General features: G+C 45.1%; 1 long non-coding RNA gene across 1 annotated transcript; it reads left to right on the top strand.

The window, feature by feature from the left end:
* The first annotated feature begins 6,593 nt into the window (after positions 1–6,593).
* LOC125553153 lies at positions 6,594–11,284 on the top strand. Its single transcript, XR_007303938.1, has 2 exons — positions 6,594–7,195; positions 7,753–11,284. It is a non-coding gene; the product is annotated as an uncharacterized LOC125553153 (long non-coding RNA).
* The last annotated feature ends 6,379 nt before the right edge of the window (positions 11,285–17,663 follow it).

Below are 17,663 nucleotides of genomic sequence, written 5' to 3'. Positions count from 1 at the left end.
TCCGGTTTATATAGACACCGAAGGGGGCTAGGGTTACACAAGGTCGGTTACAAGGGAGGAGATTTACATATCTGTATTGCCCAGTTTGCCTTCCACGCCAAGGAGAGTCTCATCCGGACACGGGACGAAGTCTTCAATCTTGTATCTTCATAGTCCAACAGTCCGGCCAAAGGATATAGTCCGGCTGTCCAGAGACCCCCTAATCCAGGACTCCCTCACCAACAGACACTTTCGGAGATACCTGTAGTGCACCTTTATAGTCACCCAGTTACGTTGTAACGTTTGATACACCCAAAGCATTCCTGCGGTATCCAGGAGTTGCACAATCTCATGGTCTAAGGAAATGATACTTGACATTAGAAAAGCTCTAGCAAACAAACTACACGATCTTGTGCTATAATTAGAATTGGGTCTTGTCCATCACATCATTCTTCTAATGACGTGATCCCATTATCAACGATATCCAATGTCCATGGTCAGGAAACCACAACTAACTATTAATCAACGAGCTAGTCAACTAGAGGCTCACTAGGGACAGGTTGTGGTCTATGTATTCACACATGTATTATGGTTTCCGGTTAATACAATTATAGCATGAACAATAGACAATTATCATGAACAAGGGAATATAATAATGACCATTTTATTATTGCCACTAGTGAATATTCCCAACAAGGACCCCAAGTAGGATTCAGCATACTTGGGACGCCTCCTTGGCTGCTCCTCCCTCCCCCCACCTATATACATGTGGGAAGGGGGCGCCACACAAAACCACGACAATTGTTTAGTCGTGTGCGGCGCCCCCCTCCATAGTTTCGTCCCCCGGTCATATTTTTCGTAGTGCTTAGGCGAAGCCCCGCGGAGCTAGTTTCACCATGACCGTCACCACGCCGTCGTGCTGCCGGAACTCATCCACTACTTCGCCGTCTTGCTGGATCAAGAAGGTGAGGACGTCACCGAGCTGAACGTGTGCTGAACGTGGAGGTGTCGTACATTCTGTACTCGGTCAGTTGGATCACGAAGAAGTTTGACTACATCAACCATGTTACTAAACGCTTCCGCTTACGGTCTACAAGGGTACGTACTCCCCTCTCATTGCTATGCATCTTCATGGATAGATCTTGCGTGTGCGTAGAATTTTTTTTGTTTTCCATGCAACGTTTCCCAACAGTATTTAAACAAAGTAAATATTTATTTGAAAAAAATAAAAATAAAATAAAGAAAGAAAAGAAAAAGAAACTGAAAGAAAATTGATGAAAACAAATGGATATAACAAACAGAAAACAAAGAAACCAATAAAGAAAAATTCAGAAAAAGCCCCAACAGGGGTGGTTCTAAAACCGCTCCGTACTTTTCTATAGAACCTTCCCAAAACGGCTCTACTAGGTCGGCCCACTAAGGCGAGCACACAGAGGTGAGTGGGTGCGAAGCAAGATATACCACAGGCGGTGGGGCGGTGTTTCGTGTCCCTAATTCTGTGCACTGCCCTTTTTGGTTTGTCTTTGTGTGCACTTCCCTTTTTGTGTTTGTCTTTGCGTGCCTGGATTTTTTACTGGGCTTGTGTTGTTCAGTTCGGAGGCCAAGGAGATCGGTCTAGCGACGAGCGTAAGCAAGTGCGGGACGGTGGTGAGCAACCACTTAGTGGCGCATCCTAGGAGGAATCATGCTTGGGCGAGGATCACCTCCTTGGCGGCGGGAAGTAGGTTCAACCAGCTCACAATCACATATCATTGAAGTGTGGTGGGTAGTCAAAGGATGGTAGTGGAGGTAGGGAGAGCAGGATGCGGTATCGCACGACAAAGAAAGCACATACGGTGGCGAGAGACGGGATGAAGGCATTGACCGAGGTGTCAAGGTTTCATCAGTGAGTAAATTGGCCATGCCAAGGACCTCCTTGGCGTGGCTAGGTGACATGCTAAGGTGGATCACCGTGGAGGTGATGACAACGGAGGTAGCAGCGAGCTTGTGGGCACTGCAGGGGGCCTGTGAGTGATTGGGGGGGGGGGGTAAAGGAGGTGACATGGGGTTTGGGGCTATCATTGTTGGTGAAAACACTCTACAGGATGAACTCTAAGTCGTTGGCCTTGTTATCTAGGTCACAAGAGGTGCAAATGAGCAAGCCGAAGCTCAAGCCCGAGCCCAACAACCCACTCCCATCCCCCCTGCGTGCGCGCAAGACCAACATGTTGACCCATCGTGCGCTCGTGTCTGTCGGTGGTGGAGAACACGAGGCACCCCGTTTGTCCGCGCGATAGACTTGTTTAACCTTGTTTGGAAAGTGGTACCCTAGAAATACACCTCGAGATTCTCCACGTACTTGTTGATGAAACTCAACATGGATGAGGGAGGGGTTAAAATTTATCATTATGGATTGCCTTCATTCTCGCAATAACTCGCTCCATCCAAGGGCTACCCATCTCAAAGTACTGCAGCTGCAGGAGTTAATCCATAAAAGAATAATACTCTTCATTCTAAATATAGCAACATTCAATTTCACCCGTTAAAATACACACTCGTACATTCAGAATGCCCAACATGAATGCACACTGTTTTGTACTAAATCACTGTCAGCTAAACATCAATCATTTTCTTTAGACTTGTTCACCCGACGGTCCACCTATTACAAAAAATATGTCACCCATCTCTCCATACTTCCATGATCGGACGAGAGCCCCAATTGATCCCGAAAGAGATAATCCAGAATAAATAGGGTTTCAGTGGTCAACATCTACCATGAATGGAGAGATTTCAATAGTGATGCTAATCTTACATTCTTAAGAAGTTGATCCCCATTACTATCAATTCTCTCAACATGCAAGTTGTCCACATCAGCATCCATTCCCGTGCGGCCATGTCAGCACTAATCCTCCAGGCTCCAGCCGCATGGTTTTCCATCGCTAATCGCTTAACTCAGCGAGCTGGGCTGCACGAAGCTACTCTTTTGCAACTGGGCTACGTTCCATCTTGCTGGGCTTGGTCATACATGTATGTACCTGGCCCATCTACCTGCTTATCGCATTAGGTCGTTGAGTGTTCGTTTTGCTCAAAAAAATGGTCGCTGAGTGTTCGTCTTCCCTGTCGCTCTGTCTTCTGGTCAGCGCCGCCATGACCGACATGCTCTCGGCTCTCCATTCTTCTCCTTAAAACGACACCAAAAAATACTTATGAAACGGAATCATTCATCGCCTCTCAATACCTCAGGCCCCGTTACCCTACAAATACGGAAGAAAGTGCTAGATTTAACTGAGCACAACCGCCGCTTATCCTCAAAAGACAACCCTTTCATCTCCCGATTAACTCCTCCGCCGATTGATTTCTTTTCCATACCCATCTTCATCTTCTCCACCTCATTTTCTTCTTCTCCACCGAATAAATGGAGTAACTGACAAAGTTGTTCTCTCCACAATAAATAGTGCCTCTGCTGGAGAGGATTAGTCATGTATTCAGATTGAAGTCCCCGATGTGGATCCCCGTCGCTGCTGGTACAAGTCTAGAGGAGGAGGCGGGGGTTGGAAGCTTCTAGAACTAGCAGCCCCAGGTGGGAGACGCAGACGCTGCCTCCGGCCGTAGCCACGCGGCCTACGGCGTCGCCCTCTTCTCCTACCTGGCCATGTTTGGCAACTCCCCAGTGGCCGGCACCTAGACATCGTTCTCGAGTTCGCCATCGCCCAGTACATCAAGGTATTCACACACATTGACACATGGTAAATCTCATCTCGCGCCCGACCCACCCTACCTCGGCATCTACACCAAGCTGACCACGCCGCGCTGGCACTTCGCCGACATGCTCGCGGCCACCACCGGCTCGAGGCTGGGAGGGCTGTAATTCCTAATTGAGCAGCGCCCGTGGTTGCCGAAGACGAGGGTAGAGGCCGCCACCACAGCCACTTCCTGCAGGACATAGATGCGGGCAGAGATGAGCTCTGTCGCAGCTCCACAATTTAGATCTCGGCATGAGGTCCGGTCCTCCGGCACGGGCGCCGGTCGGCCTCCCTTCTGACGGCTCTCCCATGTTGTTGTTCTGCTGCTAGCGTGGCAATTGATCTGGTGCCAAGTTGGTTTATATTTAAGATGACATATCAAGTATCACACATCTGGTAAGCTATTTTCCTTGCTACTCTTCGATATGACAATTCTGCTTGGCTATGTTATGCACGTGAAGCTTCTTGCTTGCCTGATTGTTTGATTCAGATTGGTTGGTTCATTCTTGATTTGTTCTTGCAGATGTGTGCAAATCATTAATATTGCTGCTGTTGTTCACAGAATAGGCTGCATCGAATGCATGATCACAATGGATAAGAAACCAATGTAAATCATCAAGACTTAGTTCATGCTTTTTGTCTCATGTTAAATTTTCCTAACTTGCATACATTTCTCCTTCTATGTGCAACAGCTGCTGGGCTGTATTCCTTCTTGCAAGTTGCAATCCGAAAGATGGTTATTCAGATAACATAAGCGAGGATACTATTGGATTTTATCAGTTCACATTAAAAGTTTCATCACACATTCTCGGTTACCTTTTACAAATTATTGGCTGGTATAAAAAATGATGTGATTATTTAGTGGAAACCCTTCAGGAGAAAATGTATTCATTGTGTTCTTAATTGTGTCTGTTTTAGGCGTTATCTGAATGCGGCGATGAAGATCATAATACATAATGCTCTTAATTCTCATGCAAAGATGAACTATTTATAAAAAAATAAAAGACAAGAAAGAAATAGAAGAACGAGGTAAAGTTGTTTTCATATACTCAGTTGCTTGAATTGTATAGATTATCCAGTACTAATTGTGACTGGAATCAAGCATATTTTTCGGCATGCTTCGGTTTAACTATCTGCCAAGAATTGCACTCAATTGTATGTCATCTCCATGAATTATCCATTGGATTTAGCTGCGTTCTCTTAATCAAAATAGTTAAAATTAACTTTACATAAACCTTCCTTCAAATATTTTACTGCTAACAAATTCAAACTTTCTGTGGTGAACCAATACATTATTTACAACAATTTTTAAGCGGAGGTCCCGCCGCAACGTGCGGGGAATCATCTAGTTGGCAAAGTTTTCATCTTCCCATAGTGGAGGCAGACATGTATGGCTCCTGGGGGCGCCTATTTGACGCTCTCTTCACAAACAAAGGTAAAAGACAATAGAGAAGAAGGAAAATAGAAAAAAAAAAACAGTCTGAAACATTCTAGAAGGTTTCTAAAACCAGAAAAATTTACAGTTAAATGGGCCTGCCCAGTTAGTCGCTCGCCTGGCTAAATCGTGATATAAGGGATGCAGTGAACCTCCCGGCTCCTCAGCGATTTGGCCTTCCTGGCCGTTGGATCGAAGCACTTGATGCGATCTGGGCCGTCGGATCGAGCCCTGGGTCGCCCTCGCCCGTTGGATCGAAGAGGTGCTCCTGTAGCAATGAACAGTTCACCCCACTGTAAAGATCCCGTGCCACCGCACGTAAATCTTGCCCCCCGCCGAGGGTATTTCGGTCTTTTCGCGTCCAGGCCTCGTGCGTGGTGGGCTGTGGTTGGCCCGTGCGGCTATGGGGTGGGGGAGGGCAGCTGGCTCGCCTCTCATTCGCCCCCTTCCTTCCCTGGCGCCTGCCTCGCCTCCTTGTCCTCCCATTCGCCCCCATCGTCCCCGCACTCGCCGTCGCCGCCGCCACCACCGCCACCCTTCATCCCCCGTGCTCTGCCTCCTGCCCTGTCGTCCCCTCCCGTCCCGTCGCCCGAATCACCTTCGCACCGGTCGGGCTGGGGCAAGAATAGAGATGGCAGCGGCGGCCGGATCCGAAGACGGCGGGGTGGCGACCACTCCCGTGAGACTCGGCGGCAAGCAGCGCGCGCCGAGGGGTCGAAGGGCGCTCCGGATCCAGATCCGGGCGCGGTGGCGGCCAGGGCCGAGCTTGAGCCGGGGCGTGTGGGCGCGTTGGTTAGCGCGGCGGCAGTCGCGGCCGAGCTCTGAGCACGGCGGCGGCCATGGCCGAACTTGAGTGTCTCGTACGTGATGATTCAGGGGCGCCACCAGACGAGAGGAAAGGAGGAGCGAGCGGCGGAGAGGGGAGGAGGCAGAGGTGCTTCCATGGCTGCTGCTCTCCTCACGGTGAATTCTAGCCGCCGCCGCCAGTCCTCCTCCCTCGTGCTTCGTCTCCTCTCCTCCCCGCCCGTCGCCCACCTGCCCGGCCTCTTCTCCTCTCCGCCCAGGAGGCCACGAAGCTGCTGCGCCACTCTTCATGCATAGCCGCCTCTCCTGTCGCCGCACACCTGTGAGGACGAGGAAGACACAGCTGCAGCTACTCTCCCCGTCAGACATGTGAAGGCCGCCGCTCGCGTCGCTGATCCACAGAGAGGCGTCGATGGGGATCTCCATGGTTGCCGGCGACTAGACGCCGCCACCGCTGTCGCTTCCTCGCCGTCCTCGCCGCTGCCCCACAACACAGGTTTGTATGCCTAGCCCGAACCCCTGCTTACCTTACCTCACTGATTCCTTCTTTCTTGCACTGAAGATTCGTTGCTGTCGTGCTCCCCCTGTTATTCAGTGCTTATGTGAAGAAGAGGCATGGCCGCCACCAAGAAACAGACGAGGAATAAGTGAGTTTTGGCTTATCCTAACCATTGATTTATCCTAATCATATGTTTAGATAAAATAGTTCAGGTTCATATCTATGCTCAGTTTGAAATTAAATATGGGATGTGCTTTTTGAATCTGAATAGTTTCAGCCTGTAGGCTTTACTTGTGCTTTTGAATCTGCAGTATTTTCAGCTTGTTTTGGTTATATGCTTGGACAGACTCAAGTTTGTATTTATGTGTGGTAGCAAATAAACAAGAGAAGCATTTGTCCTACCATACACAAAATCAATGAGATGCACCGTTAGTTTTCAATTTCGCTTGTGCATTTCTTGTGTCTTATCTTATAGTCGTCGTTGCTATATGCTTTATTCAGAACAGGTTTTTATCATGCTTTATACTCTGGTTGGTCTGGTTGCTGCTCTGGACATGAACCTTACAGGCTGAAACATGGCACAATCCGCCACCGCACCCAACGACCACCATCATCTGTTCAAGCACCCGTACCATGGCGATGCATGGGCTGCTCAGTCGTGCAACTCGCTCACAGCCGGGCGATGGCTTACTCCAACGATTTCTTGTGGGAGGCCGCCCCCGTTCGAGCTCCAACAACCAGCATGTTCCAACCGAGGTTCGTTTACATCTGTCTTACCAGCTCTCTCCTTTGGGCCTGCTCATCTGTGATTTAGGGTTGCAAGTGCCAATGCCTCGTTATATTATATTGCAGTGAAAGAATAATATATAGATCCAGGAAAATGACAACCAAGTATTACCAATAGTTTCAACACAAGATACATGGCTGGTGAACAAATGTACATGTCCAATACGTCTATGCATTAGTTTTTTCCTCTTGATTTCATCAGTTTCTTGATTATCGGATTTTTATTTCTTGAATATTCACATCATCTCTAACATTCAAAGGTAGGCATAACGCAATGATGTTTGGTTGTTTGACAATTTTGTAAATTTTGTTCATTTTCCAAATTGAAGAAGGACGCTAACTTCATCATTATAAGGTGATTCCAGTCACTTGATAAGTTGATATAAGTATGTGCGGATTAATTAATTTAACTGCGCTTATCTCACACTGATGCTTCCCTTTATAAAAGATAGTGAGTCCAGAGTCATTCATGCCAAGATATGTTTTTTGTTACACTGACCTAACTGTATTGACCGTATATACTGCAGGTATACAAAATTGATTAGGTGGCGACCCGATGTCCCCTATTAGCTGTTGTACCTACTGCTAAATTAACCATTCACGGCAACACGATGATGTGTTTGATCTTCGATTGATTCTTCACTCTGAAACCGGGGTTAGGCTTGTCCCCTGTTAAGTGTGTGGTTGTACCTTCTTCTAAATTAATCATGGACTTTCATTCGCTCTATTATATTCTCCAAATGAAAACGAATAGATAAAGTCCAAATGGTCGTAGAACTCTGGGATAAACCTTAATTGGGTCATATGTGAATTTGGCCACCAGTCATTTAGTTAGTTTTCTGCATTCACTTGGATTATGATAAGTTTAGCTCAGAAGTGTGGCCACTTCCCCATTTGTTTTTTTGATTGAATAACTTGTATCTGATTTTTTAGACAAGATCATACTACTCTTGATTATTTGCTTTGTGTTTTTGATTGAGACAGGCTATGGGAACCAACACTATTTAGCTTATAGGATCTCTGTTTCAAATGACTCTATGCGGCCTTAGCGACAGTGGCTTGTACAGGATAGGATGTTGAGGACTCCTGCTAGCAGTGGCGGAGCTATGTAGGGGCAAAACAGTGCCATGGCCCGCCCAGCTTAGAACGAAAACAATGCAAAGTATGAGCCTAACTGGGCTATTTCTGAATTTTTTGGGTGGTATTCTTCAGATTGGCCCGCCCTGCTCTTAGTTTGTAGCTCCGCCACTGCCTGCTAGAGAGCTCATCGACGACTGCAACAAGTAGTCCCATGGGAAAATTAAGCTCCTTCTTTTAGTGATGTTAGCGGTTGTTCGACGTATTTTATCTCATTGCAGCCGGCTAGGCAACTGCATTCTTCACTCCAGTTAATCACATATGTCTGTTTTTGTGTAGGTTTCACTAGATTTAAATTTCAGTTTTGTCTGCGCTGAGCTGTAGGTTGTTTGATTATTGTATCAAGTGGAAACGAACTTCTCATGGATCTCCTGAAATTTTGCTAGACAATGGTTAATCTACTATACACTTCAAATATAGTCATGGATATCTGAACTAGAAAGTGCACTGTAGTTTATTATATGCTGAATATCATGCACAATCCTCTACATTTTGAATATTTGGATAAGAAGTAGGATGTTCTTCCCTTGCTTGCCACTTCTTTTGCATCCTTTTGGCAACCTTGCAGCCAAGTCACTCTGCAGCTCTACAGGCTACAGTTAACTGCATTCTCAACCTTATCATTCAGTTTGCACATGTGTGCAACTTTGAACGATTAGTAAGATGGACCAATAAGAAAGTGAGCTACAAGGTGTTACTTTGTAGCAGATGAACACATACATTTGAATAGGTTTATGTACAAGGACTACTTTATACTCTGGTTGGTCTGGTTGCTGCTCTGGACATGAACCTCCTGTTTGCTTGAGTTTCGAATCTAATGGGAAGAGAAACTAGCAATGCATAGCGGAATTAAAGTATGGAGAACCCCGTTTAGCTTGAGGTAATAATAAGCTGCCGTATTTGATAAATTTGCTTGCTTTGTCGTCTTACTTCCTATAGGTGTTAAATAGGGTTTTCTTGAGATGTGATTTTAGGAAATAGTTTGTACGCACATGTTTTGCTTTCCCTGTTACCATCTTGCTTTCCCTGCTGCTCACTTTCTTTTTAAATAGTGTCATTGTCTTTGCTTCATCACCGTAGATGCTAGCTAAATTATTATGAGTTGCTACTACAGCAGAACTAAATTAGTCCTTTTTTCATGTTCTCTTAGGTTATGCAGGTAGTAAAGGAGCAACATGTATTTTTAAAGGTTATGTGTGGACCCATGTATTTTGTGTGTGGGTAGTGCTGTTTTTTGGTTGATGGCTTTAGGTTCTAGATGCTTAATTAGCTTGGTATTTCCATTGGTTAATCCTGTTGTCGATTATTTTTTGCCGGCCTTGCCTTCAGCTTTGTGGGTGCTGTAGTTTTGCCTAATCTATTGACTCTCACCGATCATCAGGTAGGGGTGTATTGTCCACTCTCAGGTACCAACCTTTACTTTATACCAACCTATCATCTCTTCTGCTGGGTTCCATGTATTGATACTGTTACTTTGCTACATGTTTCTCTGCTTTTAGTTGTGCAATCTGAAATATGGTTCTTGGACTGTTTCATGTAAGGCACCGGATTTTCTATAAGTCCGCAGACGGCAAGAGCATGCATGTGCTTGCTCTGTTACAGGGCGAAAAGTTTAGATTTCATGGTTCATAAGACAAAATGGCAATATTTAGGACCAGATCACAATACAACTATGATACAAGATCTCATGGTCATGTATTAGCTGGTAGTAACGTCATGTTCTTTTGAGTCTGACAAAGCCTTTATTTTTTGAAAATGGTTTCAATAGACATACAATTAGGCTGCCGGCTAGAGAAAAGACTGAATAATGGCCCACATTAGACGTACTATCAGTCCTCAAATGGCCATGTGCTCTGCTTCTTTTTACTGTTGAGTCTTTTAACAATCGATCTCTTTCTTTGGTTATCTTCCTTACAAAAAAGCAGCTTAGAGACCTACTGGCTGCTCTGGATCAAGATTATAAGTAGATTTCGTATATTTGAACAATAGACAGAGGTTTTCTATATGCATATGCATTTATTGTATAATTCAGTTCCGCCACGACATTTTTACTACCTACTTGAATTTCCCCTATACCAGATATTAACGTTTGAAATTAGTGACATCTACTCTATAAATATCCATAGGTTGTGGCATAGACATGTTTACATCGACAATCTTTTCTATGAGATATCTGGTGGCCTTTTGTGTAGTTCAATGTATCCATTTATCATTCCATTGCTTTCTTGATTCAACAGTAACAATAAAGGACCGCTAAATTGTACTTCGTAGAGAAAGGGATGGCGCACACCTAGGTTTTATAGGCTAAAGAGTATCGGTAGTCTGACCGCACAACATTGTTTTTACACTCAGTAATCTTTAATGGTTTATTAACACTAGCTAATCCAAAGTAGATGTTTGTTATTGGTTCCCTTTTCCTTACTTATCCACAGGATAATGTTCTTCATTTGTATCTGTTCTGTAGAACCATCAAATTCAAGTCATCTTTGAGTACACGACAGCTTCTGAAGTTCGTGCCATCATGCTTTAGTTTCCCACATGGGCTGAGATGATGCAAATAAAAAGACGGTCTCGGGCACAAGAGCATGATGTGCTTGCACCATTTGCTTTTACACCAAGGCCACGCGGTTGATCATCTAAGTGCACCTATGAAGTTGACCGACAAGGCAGTTGGACGGAGCTGCTAATTAGTATTCCTAATAGCTATGGCTTTGTAGTTTGACCGCCTCTACCGTCACTATGCCTGGCTTTTGCTTTCTTATTATGTTCCTGCTATTAGTACTTCCTCTCTCGTGTTTATGCTCTTAGTATTGAACTTAATGTCGTAGTTATTAGCTTTTGTGGTCTAATGAATTCACTGAGTGTTTATAATCTCATGAGGATGTTGAACTTGATAATATCTTGCTTTGTTGTCTTGTTGAATACGTGTGTTAAACTATGCTTCTTACTAAATGATCATTGAATGTTGAACTTACTCCAATGTAGAGGGAATTCATACGCTAAACGTAGATTCCTACTAACTTAGCACTACTTGCTTCACCAAAATGTTGGGACCGGCACCCTCGCGCCAAGGCGCGGTCCCGATCTAGTTTGTGCTAAGGCGCGGTCCCGATCTAGTTTGTGCTATAGGCCGACTATCTAATGGGCCCTAAAAAATATTCAATTCAACTTTATCTCAAGCCGGTCAAATTTCATCTAAAACTTTAAATTTTATTTGGTTAATTTGTCGAATTTACCAAATTCATTGATTCCGGAGGCCTCTGAATTATTATTATTTTGGTTAAAACCCCAAAAGTTGCTGGAGACAGAGATGATTGATGCCCACCCGGGATCTCCAAATCGACACAACGACGACAAAGAAAACATAGGAACGGTAACGTAAGGATTTCCAAAGTTGAAATTCGTCACAGTACATTCTATTAGCAACAACCTCTGAATTCATGAAAGTAAATTTGGAACCAGACTTATTTAGAATTAACTACATCCAAAATGCTTGAGCTTCAAAAAATTGTACCTAGACACGCTGTAAGAGCGAGCGCGCCGGCGAGCCGTGACCACGGGCTCACCTTCCTCGCCACGCTCCACACAAAAAGAGGTCAGCCGGAGAAGACAGGTTTCGGCGTCAGCCAACTGAACCAAGCACTTGTGTTGGTCGTCGTTCCCCTTGGGTCTCAGACGCTCCATGAGACAGTACTCGCTACCGCCGCCTTCGGGAGATGACATGGGCACGAGCTTGGTGTCGACGTGCCTCCAGCCAGCTGCGGTGTCCTCCTCAAGACAGAACAACTTCTCCCTGCCGTGCTTCCACTCTGACGGAGCACTCAAGACATTGCCGGCGCAGAGGTACCCATCATGGACGGCGTCGAGACCGATCCACGCATCAAGAACATGGTCATAGTGTGCGTGCCCGACGACCGGCAGTCGCCAGTCGCCAAGGCACGTCCACTTATGACTCGTCGTGCTGAAAGAGAAGGTCTTGCGAGTGGCCTTGTTCGCTTCCCACTCCCGGCGCCAAGCGGACACCAAGATCTCGTGGTTGTGCGGGGCCGCCCCTAGCGGGGCGCGCACCGCATGCGCCAAGATGTTATCGGCGTCGAAGGGGAGCATCAGAAGATTCTCAGTGCAACTCCAACGCCACTGCGACGAAGCGGACACCGGCTGCCAATTCCAGAGCTTGTCCTCGTCTCCTCCGGCTGCATGGGCGGTCAGGCAGTGCAAGCCCGATGCAAAAATGGTTTTGCCGTGGCCGACGTACTTGTAGTATCTCTCAAACCCACATGACTCGAGCAAGTAGAGCCTGTCGCCGACTGTAATGGCTGCCTGGTAGCCGAAGGCGTCCAGGAGGCTTTTCGGGAGGTTAGGCGAGACGACCTGCGCCGCTGTCTTGGTGTCGTAAATTAGGACGCCGCCGCCGACGACCTCTTGCCGTTCCACGTCTGTGGTGATGCTGGTACATATGGCGACAATGCTGCTGCCAACCGCGGCGAACTGCGCATCGTCGCGGACAGTGGGAAGCGCCACGCGGAGGACCGGTGGCTCCGGTAGGCGCCCCGTGCCGCCGTCAAGATCGTCGTCGGCGGCGAGGTCCAGCTTGTGGATGCCGTGTCCGTCCCTGTGGTCGTCCAGCACCACGTATAGATGCCGCTTCGTCGCTGCCGCCGGTTTCAACCGGTTGGCCTCGGCGTGCGGATCGCCATTGGAGTTGGTGCTGGAGGCGTATCCTCGTGAACCGATCAGGTCGTCTCTGCCGAGAGCGGCGGTCAGCTGGCTTCCACCGTGGCGGAAAGGGCAGAGACGGGAGAGAAGAAGGGGTCGAGGTCGACCGAGGAGCGATCGCCACGCCCACATCGTGTATCGGCTAATCGGCGGCGGCCGGAGGTTACGGCTGGGAAACAAAAGAGCTACCTTTTTTTTTGTGGGGGGGGAGGGGGGGGGGGGGGGGGGGGAAAGCAAAAAACACCTACCTGATGACGGCTCGATCGATAGTAGGCTACACGCTTATTTATGGGTTCAATTTTTTACTCAAAAATCAAAATTATATATAAGCTATGTACTCCCTCCGTTTTTATTTACTCTGCATATTAGAGTTGACTCAAGTCAAACTTTGTAAAGTTTGACCAAAATTTTAGAAAAAAGTACAAACATTTCCTATAAGAAATCTATATGATGTGAAAGTACATTCAATAATAAATCTAATGGTATGGGTTTGTTATTGTATATGTTAATATTTTTGTTTATAAATTTGGTCAAAGTTTACAAAGCTTGACTTTGACTAAAGCTAATATGCGGACTAAATAAAAACGGAGGAAGTACTAATACACACTTTGGATTTGGTCAATTTTTCATATCTAGTACTTGCAAAAGGGCCTGTCCATTGCAGCGAAAAAAAAAATCACACATGGTATAAGATTCCACAGGCCGATCTTCTAGATTCGGCAAATTGTGTTTTTCAGTTGCAGAATCACCGAGTTAGGCATCTTCGGTAGCATTGTATATCAACGCGAGAGAAAACGTCGATATAAGCGCACATGTAACAATTTATTTTGTTCTGACGAAAAAGGGAGATGGAAAGTCAGTGCCAAATGCATGGCAATCCTTGGTTGAGCTTATTTATGATTTAGTGCTGAACCTGATAAACAAACAAACAGGTGGTCTTTCCGGAAAGTGGAACAAAAGTTTTTCCCTAGTATCTCGGTCACTTTTACGTTTTCGTTATTCCGTAATCCCCTGCAGTATATGATACCCTTTAACTTCACAATGATAAGTCATTTTCTCATTACTTTAGCTCTTCCATTTTCCATTTTTAGGCCTGTCTCTTATTGCCATGCTATAGCGACATAACTCAACCCACGAAACATTCGTCATTCGTTCTTTACCAGGTCTCAGTCTTATTTCCACGTGCCCAGGTTATATAGCAACACAATCCCCTCTTATTGCCAAGACAACTTTCATTCCTACTGTCATTTTTAGATTGTTAGATTATAGCCACAACTCACCCTCTGTTTTGTTTATTTTCAAAGAGCCTTGTTGATTCTCTATTTGGGGACATATACAAATTGGTGAAATCCTGTGTAAATTAGCGAGGTGGTACTATTAATCAATAAGAAAACATTTTTTGGTAGAACCGAAAGCTAGGCTACCACAATTTGCATGCCTTGGCCCAGCACAAGCCCACAGCCCCCACGGCCCAACTGGCCAACCTTTTTGGCCAGCCCACGCCCGACGAACCCTAGCGCAGCTCGATCTTCTCCTCCTTCCCTCCTACGTAAGGGCGGACATAAAAACTAAGAACCGAAGAGCGGAGTTGAAAAAACCAGAACCAAAATCGAAACCGAAAAATCCGAGGACCGAAGCTTCGGTTGTTCAATCGGTTAGCTAACGGCAGAAACCAAAATTATTCTGGTCAATTTGGTCGTTGGAGTCTGCTGACCGAATTCCCGAATTGAATGTTGTTGGCTTTGAGCACATTAAAGTTTTGTATGCGCATGATCCTTCGTTTGCGATTCCTTATGCCAAATGTCAAGCTAACACTTATTGGGAGCGATATTATCTCAAGGATGGTTATCTGATGCGGGCTAACAAACTTTGTACATCCGAGTCTTCCCTTCGTTTGTTGCTTTTGCAAGAGGCTCGCGGCGAAGGACTTATGAAACACTTCGCGCTACTAGGAAAAGGCCTACTAATGGCGCACTGGTTTTGCCTACTAATGACGCATTACCAGTGCGCCATTAGTAGCACGCCACTAGTATATCTTACTAATGGCGCACCAACTAGTGGGCCATTAGTATCTGGTATACTAATGGCGCACCAACTAGTGCGCCATTAGTATGTAACAACATGCGTCATTAGTGTGCCTCCCGGGGGGCCATACGTAAGCATGGCTTTGTCATACTAATGGCGCATTCTCTGTTGATGCGCCATTAGTATCCTTTGGCATACTAATGGCGCACCTGGTGGTGATGCGCCATTAGTATGAATATTTGGTTTTTTTTCCTTTTCTGATTTTTGCGCAGGTTATAAAATATATTATTAGACAGAATATAAAATATATTATTAGACAGAATATAGACAGCAGCACACAGCAACATCAGATTCATCGAATACAATAGAAGATTAGTCTCCGAATACAATTCATCATATTAGTCTCCGAATTCAAAAGACCGAACAAAGATAAAACATTACAAGTCTCAAGACCGCGCGTATCGAGTTTGTCGGAAGTAATACTAATCCTAACAAGTCCTACTAATCATCATCATACAACTTCTACTCGTTATTCATAACAAGTCATACGATCATCATCTTGATAGTCTTCGAACCAACCCTACTTAATTGTTCTTAGCACATGATCATCAGTATTAGGCAGGACCTAAATACCCTATTTAAGCTAAAATAGCATAAAACAATATAGACCCTGACTCTCCATTATGGAGAATGGAGAACATCCTGTCTCCAATTCTTGCGCTTCGCTTCCTTTTGCTTCAAAGAAGCTCCTTACGACTGTCTATACATTTTTTCCATCCTTTGATTTTCATGTCTCCACTTCTTTTAGAAATCTCGTATGGACAGTTGAGATTCGTAGGACGACCTGGCTGTATGTTCAAAACATTAACACTACCTTTCAGATACATCATATGAGGCACACAATTCTCTGGGATTATCTGTTGAAAAACATAGTAATAACTTCATAGTTAGCAATGATGTACTAGTTTTAGAAGTATGCAAAAGATGCACGGATGTCGTAATAGTAAAAATCTTACCAGGGTATCTCCATGGTAGTTACCGTAGTTGAACACATGCACTAGTGGCACGTATTTACCATAATGTTGAGGAGTTTGATTGTAGATATTGTAATTCTCAATGTCAGTACAAAATCCGACCAAATGATTTTTCTCCTTGTAAGTTGTTAATTCGGAGCCATCGGTGTAGTGGGTTTTGTCTACCATCTCCCGCACATTCTTTGAACAATAAAAATAAGCTGTCAATGGAAATAAGCTGTCAACTATTTTGAAATAAACAATATAAATTAGCTAATAACTATGTTTGAGAAACTCACATAGCGGTAGAACTGGAGGCGTATCAACAAGGACCCAAATGTCCATATTGTCTTGGTTGATGTCAGGATTACCAAGATCCATGGTGATAAGCATACCCTCATCAAAACCATACATCTTGCAAAATGCTTCCCAATTTTTGCAACCAAAATGGGTTACGCTCTCAGAATTATATAGATTTACTTCAAAGTCCACATCATGATGAGTCCTTAGATGAATTTTCTTTGTTTCAGAAATTTCATGGTCTTCAAAATCCATCCTCTCCAAGACATAGCGTCTTGCATGGCATGAGATAAGCTATACTCGAATTGTAAAAGATGAAAATTACACGTTGAAATAGTTGAAGTCATGCTTAATTATGAAAATAACACTTGTCGTCGTTGTTTACCGTTTCAACTTCGAAGGTCTCCTCGAGCTTAATGCTGAAGCGCCGATCATCGTCCAGGTGAGGCATGTCGCCCAGACCTCGATCGTCGTGGCACCAGTCGCAGTCCGCCGGGAGACTTTCGTCGTCCGATGATGATGACGACATATCCTGGGACAACTCCCAAAATTGCTTGCCGCCCGAACCACCGGCCTCATCGTTGTGGGCCATGTTTTGCTCTAAATAGGAAAAAAGTTTGGTCAAAAAGTTGGTTATTGTCAAGGAACAAGATCATGGTCTCATCATTTAGGGTTTGTCGACACCGAGGCACCCTAAAAGCCTAAGCTTTCATCATTTAGGGTTTGTCGACGCCGAGGCACCCTAAAAGCCTAAGCGTACATCATTTAGGTTCTCATCGACACCGAGGCATCCGGGGCAGCCAAGTTAAGTTTTCATCATTTAGGGTTTATCGATGCCGAGGCACCCTAGGTTGGGCCTAATCACTTGGCACTAATCACTTGGCTCTATTGCCACCTATGGTTTAATACAGCAAGAATAAAGGGGTAGTTGATCCTACTTAATTAAGTACTAAGATACCCCGGCCCATGCATTAGTAACAAGTACCCCATATGTCCGATTTTTAGCAAAGTCATGCTAAAATTCACGGAAAATTTCAGCATGACCTTTGCTGAAAATAGGACATATGGAGTACCCGAATTTGCCGGAACGGAAGTTAATCGACATTCCGGCAAACTTAAGGGCCTCTCGGGATACCTGCAAAATCATCACGACACGAAGGGCCTCTCAATATGCTTGCAAGTAAATCACAATATGCTTGCAAGTAATTTTTCTATAACAGTCTTGCCCCTATTTGAAGGACAAGCAA

This window comes from Triticum urartu, chromosome 4 (genome assembly GCF_003073215.2).
Source record: "Triticum urartu cultivar G1812 chromosome 4, Tu2.1, whole genome shotgun sequence".
In the NCBI taxonomy this organism is placed as follows: Eukaryota; Viridiplantae; Streptophyta; class Magnoliopsida; order Poales; family Poaceae; genus Triticum; species Triticum urartu.
Note: the sequence above shows the minus strand (reverse complement) of the source record. Positions and strands in the feature narration are given on the sequence as shown.